Below are 15,868 nucleotides of genomic sequence, written 5' to 3' on the forward strand. Positions count from 1 at the left end.
GAAAGAAGATGGTAGGGAAACTAGTTGGCCCAGGGGCATTATCCCTACCAAGATTGAAAAGGGCATGTTTGACTTCCTCCAAGGAGCCAGACTGCATTAAGTCATGGTTTTGAGCATCCAAAATATAGCTCGGGATGACATCCAAGATGCTAAAATCTGTAGTAAGGTTGGTAGGATCAACAACAAATATGTTAGAGAAATAATTAACCACTTCCCTATTAATAGCTTCTGCAACCTAAAGAATGTTACTAGTGGAATCTTGAATGGAAAAAATCTTGTTTTGTAACCTCTTCTCCTTGATTGAGTTGTGAATTTTTTTGTTATTTCCATATCCTTCCCTCAACCATGTCTTCCTAGATTTCCGACGCCAAAAAAACTTCTTCCCTAACCAATACTTCAGCATATTGCTTGACAACTCTTTTTACTTTTTATATTTCTCCTCTCCCATCCCAGCGACTATCACTCTAGAATTCAGCTCAGTTAGCTCACTTTCCAGCTTGAATTTCTCAGCAAAGATGTTCTTAAACTCCTTCCTATTCCAAGTTTTTAATTGTTCTTTAAGAAATTAAAGTGTTTTGAAAAAGATAAAGGCTTTGTTGCCTGTTATTTTTGTGCAGCCATCCACCATTGAGCAATCTTCTATAAAAAATTATTAGCACACAGCTACATAGCCCCAAATTTGGAAGGATCCCGCTCTAGAGTAGAGTCCTCTTGAATCCTCATACAAATAGGAAAATAATCTGATCTTGAAAAGGGTAATATCTCCACACTAAAAATCTAGTCCATCCTATTCCAGTGCCCAACCCTTAGAAACATGTATAATTTCTCAGCAATATTGAGGAAACCACTTCTATGATTAGTCCAAGTAAAATTCCTATTACGAAGTTCAAAATCCATCAAACCATTAGTTACAATTAAATCCGCAAAATCCCTTTGACTTTGCCCAACCCATCCATATCTGCCCTTTTCCACAGGGCTGAGGATAGTGTTGAAGTTCCCACCCAAAAGAAAAAGATCCTCCTCCTGATTACCAAGAATGATGGAAATGTCCTGCCATACGGCTCTTTTCAAAGTAGGACTATTAGGTCCATATACATTCACAGCAAAAATTTAGAAAATAATTATTTTGAGCTAACCTCTATCCATTGCTAGTTGCTAATTGTAGTCTCATTACACAGGACCCCCAACCCCTTGAAGCCCCATCAACTCCAACAAAGGTCCCATTCCATTAAGCAAAGTTTCTTTTGAAAGACTCCACATCATTATTTTTAATTTTAGTTTCATGGAAGAACACAATATCCTTAGTTTCATGGAAGAACACAATATCCAGCCTAGCCTGATCAAGACATCTCTTGATCAAGCGGATCTTGTCAGGGGCATTGCTGCCCCTGAGATTCCACAAGAGGACCCTCATTGCTGCTGGGAAAAGGCTATGCCTTTTTCTGATCTCAATAGCTTGGTTTGGTCTGTTGGACTTCCAGCTAATGCCAACTTCATTCTTGTGCCGAGCTCCTCTTCCTCTTTTCTCCCCTATCATTAGTTGTAAGAGAGATGAGGGAGGTATGCCCCAAAATTCTTTTTACTAAAATGCCCGGATTCTCATAAAAGCCTAGATCATCCTTTTTCCCCACTTCCTCATGAGAGCTATATTCTGATTCCGAAGCCACAATATTGCCTCCATTGTCCCTAACATCATCAAAGGAGCTGTCCAGATTTCTAATGGGTGATATTTTGATATCTTTAAGGATTCCCTGGCATCCTTAGTCGCATCCAAGGCTGATGAGAGAGTTTTGTCTTCCTCTATCTGGAGAGTGAGATTAGATTCTTCCCTTGGTTTGGAGCCTCTGTTATTCCACATTTGATTACCAGTTCCTTTCACAGTTGAATCCTCCCCTTGAAAAGTGTCAGGAACAACCTTCGTTAAAATCTTACCCTCTTGTTCTCTTCTTTCATCAGAGATTGCCTTGTGTCCGAATGTATCACCTGTGCCATCCTGTGCATCCAACTTATCATTATCCTCTGATCTTTGAGCACTAAAACCGTCCTCACAGCCCGTCCTATCTGCATTCACCTTAGATTTACCTTCGTCCACAGAGCAGGGACTCTCTTTTACCACTTGGATGGATCTGCTCTCCTCACTTCTGTTAATGTTTATAGCTTCTGTCGGGTAAAATATGAGATGTAATCTTAAAGGTTAAACTCTTTGATATATATATTTCTACTGATTCATATTGGGTTGAAGACATCTGCTATAGTTCAACATACTGATTAGGGATCGGGTTGAGTATCACTGCCGATATTCGAAGTATCGGGCTTTCATATGGACTATTACTAATCATCGGGTTGTGCATATTTATCTTACATATAACTTGGTGTGCATAGTTGCCGAGTTTGCTTATTGTATCAGACATGTTAATGAAGAGGCACATTAGTTACTGTCGGTGTTTAAGACAGTTTTGATTAGTCATGGCCACAGAGTCATGCCCCTATGGGGCCATGTCTTTTGGTAGAATATAAATATAATATTCACATCAGTGGAAAAAGCAATATCAATTACTGAACATACTTGCAGTCCCCAAGATCGTACCACCTGCAGATTTCCAAATACATCATCAGCACTTGATTCATTGAAGACAAATCTGGAGATCTGAACTTCTGCATAAAAGAAAGGTAAGTCAGAATTATATCTCCATCATTATTTCTATCAGAGATCCTACACAATAACATGGTATCAGAGCAGGTTTAAGAGACAATCCCGATTAGATTTATTTTACTAAAGCACCCTAAAATATTCAAAGTTTTGTTTCCTTCAAAATGGTGAGCAGTATAAAAGTGGAGGATAGACTAGACGGTAATTCAAATTATGCAGCAGGGAAATTACGAATGAAGTTAACCTTAAAAGATAATGACCTAAAGCAATTCATTGAAAAATCTGACCAACCAAAAGGGAATGACGAATTGATTAAATGGGTAAAAGATAACACTAAAGCCATGAAATTAATTGTGGATGGCGTTAGGGATCATCTCCTCCTTACTATCTCCGAATTAGATACAACACACAAAATGCTTAAAACTCTTGAAGAAATGTTTGAGATAAACAATACAACGAGAATTATAACCTCGAAAGACAATCCCTCCAACATTAAAATGAAAACAGGAGAATCTGTTGCCTCATATTTTATGAGGATAACAGAACTAAGAAACGAACTCTCCAAAATTGGCCAGATTTATGATGAAAAAGAATTAACAATGATAGCTCTCAAGGGTCTGCCATCATCATGGAAATATTTTAGACAAGGGGTAGGTGCTCGATCAAAGCTTCCTAAACTTGGTTGACTAAAGGATGACTGTATACAAGAGGAGGGCATGTTAATATCTCAAGGTGATATTCCTATTGAAGGTGTCATTCAGGCTCTCACAGCCTAGGTTGATAAAAATAAGAAACCTAAATTCAAAAGGAAAAGAAGACATGTTGATTACTCGAAGATGCAATGCTTTAGATTTGACAACTATGGTCACTCAACATTCAAATGCCCTGATAGACTGAAACATCAAGCAACTTTTGCCAAAGTCAGTGATTTTGATACAGATCCAGAGAAATGTCCATTCTAAAGAAACTTCGAATACCCTTAACATGTATGAAGTAATGGATTAAGAGGGAGTTTTCTTTATATATTCATTGAAGTGTAAAATAAGCTTGTTAAAATTTCTAAGATGGAGTCTTAGAATATCAAATTATTGCACTATGCTATCTATGTGTATTTACTTTTAATCATTATTGCTATGTGCCATGACCTTTCTATTTTTAGAATGTTATTACAGGAAGAGGGAGTTTATAAGGAGCTCCAATGATTGATATTTAGAGGGAGTTGAAAACATCCTTATATATAAAAATGATGGGCCTACCCCTATGTACATCATGAGGAAGTGACAACTTCCAAATGATGTCACTTGTATTTGGAGAAGTTATTGTAAGGTGACGATCTTACAATAATTTGTATTATGAGATCAAACAAATTGAGTAAATGGTGAATGTCTTGCATCTCAACATTTTGGGAGGCCATTACTTAGAGTATTTGGTGAATATCTTTTATATTCTGGGAGGCCAATACTCTTGATATCATATGTGATATCAAACCTTATTTTAGAGTAAATGGTGAATATCATATGGTATTTTGGGAGACCATTACTCATGATACTAGATGTGATATCAAAACCTGAATTGAGTACTTGGTGAATATCGGATTTTGATATTCTGGGAGGCCAATACTCGTGATATTTAAATGTTGAAAATCTTCTGATCAACGATATTCTTATATTGAAGTGATATATGATCGTATGTTTATATTCCCTAGCTAAGAGGGAGTGTTAAATGTTAGAGCTTTTGTTGGATAAAATCTTAAAGATTAAACTCTTTGATATATATATTTCTACCGATTCATATTGGGTTGAAGACATCTGCTATAGTTCAACATACTGATCAGGGATCGGCTTTAGTATCACTGCCGATAATCTAAGTATCGGGCTTTCATATGGATGATTGCTAATCATTGGGTTGTGCATAGTTATCTTACATATAACTTGCTTTGCATAGTTGCCGAGTTTGCTTATTGTATCAGGCATGTTAATGAAGAGGCACATTAGTTACTGTCGGTGTTTAAGACAGTTTTGATTAGTCATGGCCATGTAGAGTCATGCCTCTACGGGGCCATGTCTTTTGGTAGAATATAAATATAATATGCACATCAGTGGACAAAGCAATATCAATTACCGAACATACTTGCAGTCCCCAAGATTGTACCACCTGCAGATTTCGAAATACATCAACAGCACTTGATTCATTGAAGACAAATCTAGAGGTCTGAACTAATGCATAAAAAAAAGGTAAGTCAGAATTATATCTCCATCATTATTTCTATCAGAGATCCTGCACAATAACAACTTCCTCTTGTCCAGCAGTCCAAACCCAGAGAAAAAATCTGGTTAATCACCTCCTTCTAGTCTGCTGCCCGTTTTAGCATTTCATCATGGGGTCCTTGAGAGATCATTGTAACCATTATCTCCTCCCCAAGAATAGGGTCCATCTGATCCTTGCTACCATTTATTTCAGTTTGTTTGGTGATCTCATCAGCAAGCCTTTTGCACTCCAAACCTTAACCTTTATCCAATTGACTAACCCACCATTATCCTCACTTTGAACCTCCTCCTCTCCCTTGTCCACAACAATGGGTTGTCTCCACTTCCCTTTCTCAAATCCTAGCACAATATAGTTTAATAGCTTGTAGCACTCCTGTCTTAAAACCAAGATCCTTGGGCAAACAAAAAAGTCCCACTGATCTACAACCTACTCAGATTTAACATAGGTTCTGTAATAATCTCTGCTAGATTGGAATATGAATTCTGAATTTGGACTAAAGGTAATTTCGTCAAACATGCTAGATTGGAATAGGAATATTGAATTTGGACTAAAGGTAATTTCGTCAAACAATTGTCATGAAACCAAGTCCTTGTACAAAGTTGTTACCGATATGCTACTGTAGTAATTACTAATAGAAATGGTATATAGCAGATTACTAAACTAAGACGAAAAAACCCAGTTCAATCAAATTTCTAGATGGAATCCAATACATCAGTACTGAAACAAGGGATTTATAGATATGCTAACCATTCAAGCAGCTGTGATACAATGTTCTAATGACAGTCTTTTATGAACATACCGTAATTGAGAGTGAAGGGTGATTAACATACAACCATGTTACTGGAGTGTGTATCAACTAGAGTACTGTTTTTGGCCCAGCAAACACTCCCAACATTCACATCCTGATCTCAAATGCCGCCTGCCATGTGATGACCCCTTTTTCAAAATTTTAACCTGATATTCAATTTTAGGCATAAATTAAGAAATCATCAATTTTAAAAAACAACCTAAGATCCTTTCTGCTATTAAGTTATGTGAGTAGTTGAGCATTAACATTAATTTATGGGTTTCCATGGAAGATTTCTCCTCATAGTATCAGGTAATCTTTCTTCCTGATTATGATCATTCCGAAACGGTAGAATGACAGTGCAAAGGGCGCGTGAAACAAGGTCCAAGCGTATCCGACAAGTCCTCGAAATTACTCCGGCTTTCCCCCCACCAACTCCCCATCTCAGAATTTCATAGTTCAGGGAAAGATACAACCTTCCATACTATAATTCAAAATACTTCACAATGTTATTCAAGCCTTTATGATATATATATTAATGTATGATACCAATATCCTTTGATTGCACATAATTTGTTAATAAGTTATATATTGACATCTAATTAAACATATTCCATCACTATATATATATATATATATATATATATATATAAAAGCTTAGTGACATGTATTGATTTCATTCTATTTAATATGTATTTTCAGTTCCATGCGGAATACTTATTAATTTCAAACTATAATTAAAATGGTCTTAAACTGAATTCCAATATTCATAATTCGCAACCACACAACACACATAGTTCGTTGCTAATACCATATGACATGATTCAACAAATATAGTTTATATATCTTTTAACATTATTGCATCTGCTATTCAGAACGTACAAAGGATCGAATGTACCTATATCCCTACTGCAGGCTTGTCGGCAGTATTCGTGCGGTGTATGATGGTACTCGTACTCCTCTGTACAATACTAATGTTGATGCCGTAAGGATGACTGTACATTCGGCAGTGTGCTTATTAGTTGTATCCGGATTGCAGATGTACTGCACTATCAACGTGGTCTTGCGAATCGGGTTACAACATGATGTCTTGAAGTAATTATATATATCCATCATCTATCCACAAAATGTGGAATATTCTTATAACGTATTCAATGTTGGGTTTTATATATCATTCCTTCTTCTCTTGAATGTGATATATTGGTTATGTTGCTTGATGCGATCCCTTCATTCCTATTTTTCTCCTCCATTTGCCCTAATCCCTAAGACAGGTATTAATATGCTATTCGGTAGTCACCACATTGTGTCGTGTCTATTCAATATAACTTAGTTATATTTTAGTTTCCTATCTGCATCGATTAGTATTAGATTATATTTAGCTTGGGCATATGTACATAGTAAATCTTGGTAATTATGTATAAGTTCCAATGATAATAATTAATAATTAGGGTTTCTTGAGTTAGAAGTGGTTTGAATAATTATATTAGGTTTAGGTTTATGGAATTAAATAACATTTATAATATTAATAAGGTTTACGTATTAATGTATTGTGAACTAATAATACATTTAAGATTATGTTTGTTCACAAGGAATGGAAAAATGATTAAAATAATATTTGAAACATTTCAAAGTAGTATCAACATATTAACATATATTAAAATAATACTTGTCTTAACTTATACAATTTGATTGAAATAATTCTTAGAGATTTTAAATTTAATATATTAAAAATCTACATTAATTCAGGTTCATTACAGTCCCCTCTTCTTGATTTTGCTTGTCCCCAAGCAATGCTGACTTCTTTCTTTTTTTTAATTTATTTTTTATATCAGTTCTTATTTATAATTTCCTTCATAAATCTTTTGAATGTGTATATATATACTTATTTTAGGATGTATCCTTTTTGTTCATTGGTGGTGGTCTTATGCACTTGTCCTTTACAAGGTATGATCATTATTCATATTTTCTTTATTGATTGTCCCATCTCTATACATATTGATGATTTGATGACTTTCTCTCAGATCCTCTAATGGAAATCTGAACTCTAACAATTCAACTATCTTAGTCACCTGAATCCAATTTGTCTCTTTCCTATTGAGTACTCTCTGCACCAAACCATAACTGAATACACAACTTTGAATGCTCTGACATTCTCTAGGTCTTGATAGAGAGCCCTTGTCTTATATGTTGTGATGAAATTATTGGAGAAACTTGTATACTGCTGATAAAGATCAATGTGATAATGACCAACTGCCCAAATCCTAACAAATCAACTCACAACCGAGGAAATAATATTCTTAAAAGTCATTGCGCAAGGACAATATCTATTCACAAACCTTATTTAAAATCTTGTTTGGGGCTTTAGAACATTGTTGGTGCCAATCAGCCAAAGGTTCAAGATGAAGACTGATTGTCAATCAGAACCCTGGGTTGTCTTATATAGAAGTAAATTTTCTGAGTAACTCCCTTGTGTAAAACAAAAACCCTTGCCAAATGAAAATAGCTCAATTCTAATGCAAACTATTGCTGATGTCAGGTTACATAAATAGAGATCAATGAGAAAATTGTTTGAAATACTACTACCTGAGCAAAGATCAATGAAAGCTCAGTGGATTTCGGATGAGAACCTACTGCAGATGAATCAAACTCAATGATGATGATAAAAGTCCTTTTAAAAATCAGTCACAAAATCATTACACGTGAATTTATAAGACTGGGTTTGCTTATATTTTTTTTAGACTTGTTTTAATGGCATTGAGGATCTAGACCTCTAGTAATATGTGTTTTCCAGTGAAATGTAGTTTTGATTTTCCTTGTTTCAAGGATTTGGATCACCCATTTTCTTGACTTGCAGTTTCCTCTTGTATTTGCATAGGATGGCTTTGTTCACTAGTCGTCTAATTTAAAATTAAAAAAAAACACACTTCAACAAACTCTAATTGCACACTGGGAGTGGTGAAATGCATGGACCAACAATTAAGATCTAGCAAACTTTTAACAAAGTTTTCTTGCTGATGGAGTTTATATATAGCATGCATCTTTAACTTTTAATGCTAGTAGCTGCTATGATATTTATATATTATTATAAAGCATTTATATTTATCAATTACCATTCATTTTAGATAATATTTCTGTGCTTTTCGGATGCAAGAAAGCTACATCCGGTTTTCCTCCAGAGCATTTACAAAATCAAGCCCTCCCCCATGAGACCAAGTATAATGATGGAACAATTTTCAAAAGTCTGCAGAGATTTTATATAGATTTTATAGAGTGGTCAAATGAACTGGAACAAGATCATCTCCGTGGTAGAGATGAGGGCTAAGTAGGCTGTTCGGTAGTGTGCCTCTCCAACAATCTGCATGGGTGAGAACAGACGGGTTTCTCTAGCAGCAGGTCATAGAATAGACAGGTTACTTCTTGGCCTTAGCTCATTAAGCGCATTAACTTTTAGTTTTGGGAATCTGATTTCTTTAAAATATTTGTTTTTGAAAATAGTTCACATTTGAAAATGTTACCTTCAAACTTTGTCCAACTCAACAGTTTGAAAGTCCCAAGCTCAAATAGGGGAGCATTTTTTCTATTAGGATGGCTTGAGGACAATGATTTATTTCACTGTAAAAGCAATGGAAACATACATTTTTCATGTTAAGAAAGTGGATTCGATAGATTAAAAAGGACACTAATAGTTTCTTGATGCACAATTGTAATATCCCCATTTTCAAGACATTAAATCATTTGTTATAGAATTTTTCATTTTATCTTTTAGAAATCAATAATTTATATTATGTCCTATCTCCTTCATTAGGAAATAATTTTTTCTTTTGAGTTATTGTAATAATGACATTGAAAATTATTTCCATGATCATTTCTATTATCATAATATTAAGAGTTATTCGTAATAGGTATATTAAGTTTTATTCATTCTTAAATCAATAATTTTAATTTTAATTTTAAGAATACTATATATGATTAACTCCATATTCTTCTCCCTCTAGCTCTTCTTCATTGCCTTTGTCACATTTTGCCTTTTTATTGACCTTTTCTTCTTCAAGGTCTTTTTCCATTCTTTGGATGCGGCCTCTTTTTTCACATCTATGTCCGGGTACCCAGTCTATTCCACAATGGCGACAAGTGTTTCTTTTTTGGCTGCAATTATGGCTTGGTTCCCATGGCTTTTGGCATTTAAAGCATAAATTTTTCTTCTTTAGTTCTTCTTGATCCTTCGTAGGAATGAACTTTTTGTATGATTTATCTTCTTTGTGATATTTTGTATTGGACTTATTCCATGATTTGTTGTTTGTGGTTGAGACTTCCAATCTTAGTGCTATTTCAAAAGCATCGTCTAAGGATGAAGGTTTTAGGGCACTTACTAGACCCTTTAATGAATCTTTTAATCCTTCTATGAACAAGTAGGTAGAGCTTTCATCATCTATTCCTGTGACTTGGACTGAAATCTTTTGAAATTCTTTAATATAATCCTCTACTGTTCCTTGCTGTCTTATTTGAGTTAGTTTCTTAAAGTTCTCTTGAGGATGCTTTCTATCAAATCTCTTAATGAGTTTCTGAGAGAATTCTTCATAGGAGGTAATATTTTGGTGCCCTTGAGTAATAAGACCGTGATGCCACCAATCATGCGCTATTCCTTCTAGGTGGAGGATTGCAAATTGGAGTGCATCTTCTTCTGTCATTGGACTAAGGGTCAGATAGGTGTTTAATTTTTGTAACTAGGCACGTGCAGTGAACTTTTCTGACCCATCAAAATTTGGAAGTGTCACTTTATTTACTTTACTTCTAAAGTCTTGATTTTGTAGGCTCCTTTCTCTCTTATGTGTTTCATGTCTGTTGGCTTTACAAAATTCTCTGAATGTTATTAACTCTCTGATTTCTGGTTCAAGGTTGGCATAAGCTCTGGCATTCTCAATAGCAGTATTGGTTGTTTGTCCCTCTTCTTCCATTGAGGGGCCTTCCTTGGGTAAGAAAGTAGGTTTGGGTACTTGAGGTGGTGAAGCTCCATTATTTGCTGAATGGTTTGAACTTATGTCCCTTCCACCAGAATTATTATTTTTAAGATTGTTTATGGAATTTCCCATGTTTTGCAAAGCTTGAAGAAGTGCTTGATTTGATCTTTCTATTTGCTCTGCTAAGTTTTGGTTTGTCTGTTCCATAACATTTCTAATTTCATTAGATAATTGCTCACTCATTTTTGCTCCTTTTGTCATTTACTATATTTTCAGGATGGCAGGATCAGGCTCTGATACCAATTGTGATGACCCCTTTTTCAAAATTTTAACCTGATATTCAATTTTAGGCATAAATTAAGAAATCATCAATTTTAAAAAACAACCTAAGATCCTTTCTGCTATTAAGTTATGTGAGGAGTTGAGCATTAACATTAATTTATGGGTTTCCATGGAAGATTTCTCCTCATAGTATCAAGTAATCTTTCTTCCTAATTATGATCATTCTGAGATGGTAGAATGACGATGTAGAGGGTGCGTGAAACAAGGTCCAAGCGTATCCGACAAGTCCTCGAAATTACTCTGCCTTTCCCCCCACCAACTCCCTATCTCAGAATTTCATAGTTCAGGGAAAGATAGAACCTTCCATACTATAATTCAAAATACTTCACAATGTTATTCAAGCCTTTATGATATATATATATATATATATTAATGTATGATACCAATATCCTTTGATTGCACATAATTTGTTAATAAGTTATGTATTGACATCTAATTAAACATATTTCATCACTATATATATATATATATAAAAGCTTAGTGACATGTATTGATTTCGTTCTATTTAATATGTATTTTCAGTTCCATGCGGAATACTTATTAATTTCAAACTATAATTAAAATGGTCTTAAACTGAATTCCAATATTCATAATTCGCAACCACACAATACACATAGTTCGTTGCTAATACCATATGGCATGATTCAACAAAGATAGTTTATATATCTTTTAACATTATTGCATCTGCTATTCAGAACGTACAAAGGGTCAAATGTACCTATATCCCTACCGCGGGCTTGTCAGTAGTATCCGTGCAGTGTATGATGGTACTCGTACTCCTCTGTACAATACTAATGTTGATGCCGTAAGGATGACTGTACGTTCGGCAGTGTGCTTATTAGCTGTATCCGGATTGCAAATGTACTGCGCTGTCAACGTGGTCTTGCGAATCGGGTTACAACGTGATGTCTTGAAGTAATTATATATATCTAGCGTCTATCCATAGAATGTGGAATATTCTTATAACGTATTCAACGTTGGGTTTTATATATCATTCCTTCTTCTCCTAAATGTGATATATTGGTTATGCTGCTTGATGCTATCCCTTCATTCCTATTTTTCTCCTCCATTTGCCCTAACCCTAAGACGGGTATTAATATGCTATTCGGCAGTCACCACATTGTGTCGTGTCTATTCAATATAACTTAGTTATATTTTAGTTTCCTATCTGCATCGATTAGTATTAGATTATATTTAGCTTGGGCATATGTACATAGTAAATCTTGGTAATTATGTATAAGTTCCAGTGATAATAATTAATAATTAGGGTTTCTTGAGTTAGAAGTGGTTTGAATAATTATATTAGGTTTAGGTTTATGGAATTAAATAACATTTATAATATTAATAAGGTTTATGTATTAATGTATTGTGAACTAATAATACATTTAAGATTATGTTTGTTCACAAGGAATGGAAAAATGATTTAAAATAATATTTGAAACATTTCAAAGTAGTATCAACATATTAACATATATTAAAATAATACTTGTCTTAACTAATACAATTTGATTGAAATAATTCTTAGAGATTTTAAATTTAATATATTAAAAATCTACATTAATCCAGGTTCATTACATGCCACTTGTAGTATGTGAACCTGTCTGCCTTGATCGATCAATCCCTTTTCCTCTGTTATCACCGTGGCTGGAGTACTGAGGTAAGACTGGCTTGCAGGTGATGTTGTTCAAAACGCCCGCTGTTATTCAGTATTACGGTATTACCACCAAGTGTCACAATACCCCTTGCAGACACGTCATCCTCTATGAAGTAGACCTGTTATTATTCCCGTCCCCACAATTTCTGTGTGTGCTTACTCGCGTATGGGCATTAAACATGATGCCAACCTGACTGCTATTATATCTACTGCGTTCTCATCTTGACATTGCCATACTAACCCACGCTGTTTTCAATCTGACTGAGTTTTGAAAGAGATACTCACAGGGTAATTACTATTCTGTTGTAGATGGATTCTTCAACTCCGCTTGTCATCCAACTGTCATTTTGCCAGTTAACGTCTTGACGTGATGGTTAACTAAATCAAATATCCTTCCAATCTTTAGTTTCTGAAACACAATGTGAAAGCCAGGTTTGCGTCCAGCTCCACTTTTTTTTCTCAAGGTTTTTTCGTCCGCAAGAAAATAGCCAACTCACATCGAGCAAAATTTTGGATTTGTTTAATAACCCATATTCATTGTGTCTTTCCCAAGACTGAGCCTCTTATTTATAACCTCAAAATGAGGGAAGAGTGTTGGAATAAGAGATGTGGTATAAAACACCAATTTCATCTTTTAGTCACTTAAGTCAATTTATAAAGTGAATGTCTTAATAAAACATAAAGTAACTTTATTAAAATACTTTAAGACATTAAATGACGAACTTAAGACAAATCTTCTCTTGTGACTGGCAGGCATCCTTATTGTTAATGCCGTTAATCTATTCGGATGTGGAGATAGATTAACTAGGCGCTAAAAAAACTAGCGCGAAAGAGGGGACATGACAGGTTCCTAGAACATCCCCTATTATTTTGAGTGCTTCTCCACCCCAATACTCTCGTGGGAGATTGTGGAGCTTAAACCAAATAGGGAGCTCTTTTACTTTCTCATTAAAAAGATCAAAGCTAGGGGTCCAATCCCTTAGATATAGTCCTTTCCCATCTATAGGTAAGGGCCTCCGTTGAGGATCCAATCCTCACCATTTTTTGAGGAACATGTAACCAGATGAAAATCATTTGCCGTGGTTTTCAAAGTGCAGTCATTCCCCAATTGTTCCGCACACCACTTCTTAATTTTACTGAGGGAGGGCCAAGGACTCGTCCATTTCAAAATAAAGGCACTATCTTGTAAAAAGGTGATGGATTCCAACCATTTCTTATTATTGATAAATAGAGATGAAGCCCTAACGTGTATCACATTATCACTCATCGGCTGGGAATTGTTCACAACCACAGTCTGCGATTTGGATGCCAGAACTTCTTGGCAATCTGCTGAAAGTTGAAGTTCTTCTGGATTGGGAAAAGCCCTCCATGGAACTCAAACTTCTGTTGAGAGTTATCGCATCCCCTTCCATTCCCTGTTGCTGCTGAGAGAGCCTTTGATCCGGAGCCATGAGACTTGATGCCACCAGTATTGTACACCCGCTGAGATATTTGGAAAGGTGGCTGATTCCTGCGATTGAAAGGCCGGCTCCATCTGGATCATCCACCATAATCCAGTCCTTGATGCTGTCAGAACTCTTCCCTTCCCAACTGTTGCAGCTCCTCTATTTTTACAGTTGGGCATTTATTCTTGGTAGTATTCATATGTAATAAATGGTAGATGTAAATCAATACTGATTCATAGATAAGCTTCAGCATGATAAACAAGATATTTGCAGCAGTAAATACAATTCATTCCATATATATATATTTATTCCTTTCTGGGCTCTTCCTCTGATATATTATATATTCTCCTATATGATGCCTCTACTGGTATGATTGTGAGTCTCAATTATATCTTGGAATAGGAATGCTAAGTCATGTTACCAAAGGTCATGACCATTAATTACTGTTATGATTATCAATTAGACTTAATTGTATCTTACCAAATGCTCATCCACCACATTCTCTGATGATTTCCAATAGTTGCATATATAATTGATATGAAATTATCAATTAGTTTTCTATACTAATTGCAGTCCTATAACAGATCGCTTTATAACTCTCCATCTTAATTCCTGAAGTTTCGTACTAAACATGATTATATAATTGCTGACATGTACATACTGTGCTAAATTGTCACTGTTGTTTGTTAATTTGGGGTATTCGACATATTGGGTCCCATCATTACCGGTTGACTTTAAGCGACTATCTGAAAAATATACTTGCCGCTCGTGTGTGTGTGTGTGTGTGTGTGTGTATATATATATATATATATATGTATGTATGTATGTATGTATGTATGTATGTATGTATATGTATATGTATGTATGTATGTATGTATATGTATATGTATATATATTTGTATGTATGAATGTATGTATGTATGTTATAAATTGCTGAATATGTTGACAAATTTATTCTCCTTCTGTTTAATTAATATATCCATTGGCTTATAAACTATTCTTGATGAGGAAGCTTTCGTCTAGTGTAAGGTATTGCTGGAAAATTATTATATATAATTTATTCAGTATCAATAATAATATTATGAACATATTATTATTATTAATATTGCTCATTTGCTCAATATCAGCATGCTCATAATTGTTTTATAGATTAAGATTATTTATTTGTTATTTAATTTATTTGAATACTAGACATTAAAATAGTATAATAAGATAATAATTCATTTATTTGAGTACCAAACATTATAATATTTTGATAAGATAATAATATCTATGCAAGGATATTACAGTCCCACCCTTCTAAAATTGCTTGTCCTCAAGCAATTACGTGTTTCTCTATTATTTGGTAGTAACTTTTGGTCATAAGTTTCTCTCATTTTCTAAAGAGATGATCTTCGAGCGTTTTATAATGATGCCAATTGAATTTGTCAAAATCTTGTTTGCGTGATATTATGTCTCAAATTTATTCCTTTCTAGCTCTTCCATTAGATAAACCAAAGTAATATTATACATGGGATATACACTTGAAAATATGAAATTTGTATGCCTGAATAGATAAAGACACAAAGTATACACATCAACGCATGAAGACAGAGCATACATATAATACACATTGTTAGATTTCTTTTCATTGAATAGAATTATTCCTCCCTTAATCCCTTTACCTTGTAGGATGGCAAGATCCAAGCTCTAATACCAATTATAATGCCCCCTGATAGGTTAGACATAATCATTACATATTTGATTCAAACTCTAAATTGCATA

General features: G+C 34.6%; 1 protein-coding gene across 2 annotated transcripts in view; it reads left to right on the forward strand.

The window, feature by feature from the left end:
* Nucleotides 1–15,868, forward strand: part of LOC149569454 (uncharacterized) — a 107,878-nt gene that overhangs the window by 76,838 nt on the left and 15,172 nt on the right. The window contains exon 6 of one of the 2 annotated variants that reach the window (XR_016362747.1): nt 8,828–9,114. The exons of the other annotated variant lie outside the window; for it this stretch is intronic. The gene's annotated coding sequence lies outside the window, so the exon portion shown is untranslated. The remainder of the gene's footprint in view (nt 1–8,827; nt 9,115–15,868) is intronic. 2 annotated transcript variants of the gene reach the window in all.

Source organism: Cupressus sempervirens, chromosome 3, assembly GCF_028749045.1.
Source record: "Cupressus sempervirens isolate cs-2001-9-10 chromosome 3, ASM2874904v1, whole genome shotgun sequence".
Classification (NCBI taxonomy): Eukaryota; Viridiplantae; Streptophyta; class Pinopsida; order Cupressales; family Cupressaceae; genus Cupressus; species Cupressus sempervirens.